The sequence below is a fragment of the Dioscorea cayenensis genome, chromosome 11 (genome assembly GCF_009730915.1).
Source record: "Dioscorea cayenensis subsp. rotundata cultivar TDr96_F1 chromosome 11, TDr96_F1_v2_PseudoChromosome.rev07_lg8_w22 25.fasta, whole genome shotgun sequence".
Classification (NCBI taxonomy): Eukaryota; Viridiplantae; Streptophyta; class Magnoliopsida; order Dioscoreales; family Dioscoreaceae; genus Dioscorea; species Dioscorea cayenensis.
Window position 1 is genome coordinate 12,523,890 of NC_052481.1, and position 2,450 is coordinate 12,526,339.

At 44.0% G+C, this 2,450-nt stretch overlaps 1 non-coding gene across 1 annotated transcript; it reads left to right on the forward strand.

Annotated features, from left to right (window-relative positions):
* The first annotated feature begins 614 nt into the window (after positions 1–614).
* Positions 615–720, forward strand: LOC120272711. Its single transcript, XR_005540252.1, has one exon. It is a non-coding gene; the product is annotated as a small nucleolar RNA R71 (small nucleolar RNA).
* The last annotated feature ends 1,730 nt before the right edge of the window (positions 721–2,450 follow it).

Sequence of the window (2,450 nt, forward strand, 5' to 3'; positions counted from 1 at the left end):
CAAAAGATCTGTCCTGCGAAGTGAACCAGTACCATCTCCCCGACCTGTCACTGACCGGCTGAGAACTGCATGAATGTACCTGTGCGCCGGTCGAGTGAGGCAAGAGGCCTTCGACTGGCCTGGAGAATATTGACGGCCGCCGCATAAATCATGGAAAACCTGGCCCGCAGTGATACCATGAGGGTAGTCGGTGAGGAGCTGTGTGTACTTGTCTCCTATTGTGTGGGAGCGCTTCCGGCGACGATGTCTCGACCTCTTGACTCGGCTAAAAATCTGTTCTATGAATCCTCCTTGTGGTTGCTCCTTGAGGACTTGTTCCGTACAAATTTTTAATTGTGCCTCTTCCATGTCCGGCCATTCCTCATATGGATCCGGATGTAACAATTCCTGCAAGTATTCATTAGAAATCTCGTCATTGACATCAATAAAATAACAAGAATCTCTTCCTTTCCCTTGCATTCCATTGGTAGCTATTCAATCCCATTTCCTCAATTAGTTGTCGGGCTTGCTCGGGGGTTTTGTTTCCCATTGTCCCTCCCGCGGCGGCATCAAGGAGTTGCTTGGTACTCGAGTTCAACCCATTGTAAAATGATTGAATAACCATCCACTCGGGGAACCCGTGTTGTGGACACTTCCGCAAAAGGTCTTTGAAACGCTCCCAAGTTTCAAATAAAGATTCAAGCTCTATCTGAACAAACGAAGATATTTCATTGCGAAGCTTTGCCGATTTCCCCGGGGGAAAATACCTTGCGAGGAAAGCCTCAACCATCTCGTCCCACGTTGTGATAGAAGCTCGTGGTAGTGAATGAAGCCATTGCTTGGCTCTTCCCTTCAATGAAAAAGGGAATGCTCTCAATCGGATTGCATCATCCGAGACTCCATTGATCTTCAACATATCACAAACTTCGAGGAAATTCTCAATATGACTATTTGGGTCTTCATCGGCTAACCCATTGAACTGTGCAGACTGTTGAACCATTTGAATAAAACCCGGCTTTAACTCAAAATTTTGGGCAGCTACCGGTGGCCTAACAATGCTTGATTGTGTCCCACGAATTGTAGGCCTAGCAAAAATCTGATAATGTCCTTTGTTGCCCTTCTTGTTCAGCCCATATTTTTCCGATCTTTCGATATCTATTTCAGCTTGGAGAGTCCTCGTTCTTGTACGGGGTTCCTTGCCCCCTTCTACTGAAATCTTCGCTCAATTTCAGGGGTCCTCTTCAACCAATGTCGAAGGGTTCCCTCGGGTCATAACCTGAAGTTGAAATCAATAAAAAAAAAGAAACAATGAGAACGGCGAAAGAAAGAAATATGAAATAGAAAAACAAATAAAAATGTGAATGACTAAAGTAATCAAGTCCTAGTGTTCCTAATATCCCGTTCCCCGGCAACGGCGCCAAAAACTTGACACGTCCGAATATGCGTGCGTGAATCGCAAGTGTACGAGTGTCGAAGTAATAATTACCCGGTGAGTCGGGTAGTCGAATCCACAAGGAACGGAAGTACTAGTAATAACCACTTCTCAATTATCTAGTCGGAATCAATTAAGATAATGGAGTGAACTAATTGCAAGCAAAGCAAACAAGTATGCAAGAAATAAAGTAGAAGAGTCTCAATCACTAAGGATGAGGTATTCGGGCAATGATCCCCCTAAGATCTTCTTTAACGCTCAAGATTCACTAAATGCTCATAGAATCGAGTCTAATGAGTCGAGGTAGTCCAACGATAGCCAATTCTTGTCTCCAAGCAAAAGGCACTAGTCCCCTACGAGGTCCCGGTGGAGAAATCGAGCAATCTCAACACTTCACACCCCATATGACCGCAATATGCTCTAAGGAAACCTAAGAGTGAAACCGATTCCTAAATGTAGATCCAACCCTAATTCCCCGGCGAAGGATCCTAACCCCCTACAAGGTCCCGCGGAGAAATCGAGCAATCTCACGCCTCACACCGAATATGGTTGCAAAGAGAATATGGAATACGGAGATAGGAAACACTCAATCGAAAAGGGAAAGGGGACATTCCTCCATCTCAAGGCTCACCCTCTCAACCCTCTTTAATCTTGGAACTCCAACTCTAATGGAAACTTCACACATTAAAGTATTAAATCATGCAATGTAATCAACCACAAGGATTAACAACACTAGCAAGCAATTAAATCACAAGATTAAAACTCAAGACAACTCGGATTAACTAGAAACATTAAGAGAATCAATCCAAAAAAATATAAATCTTAGGGTTCACATGCCCAAATACCTACTAGGGTTTAGCCCTCCATGGGCCTAGTTACAAAACAATAATCAATACAATGAAAAGCAATAAAACCCATAGAGAAAACCCCCTCGAATTCGTGCGGATTGGCCTTGATTGGTAGTTCTACGTCTTGAAGGATTCCTCTCCGAAGCTAGGTTGCCAATGGCTCCCCAAAAATGCTATGACGTCGAAGGAAT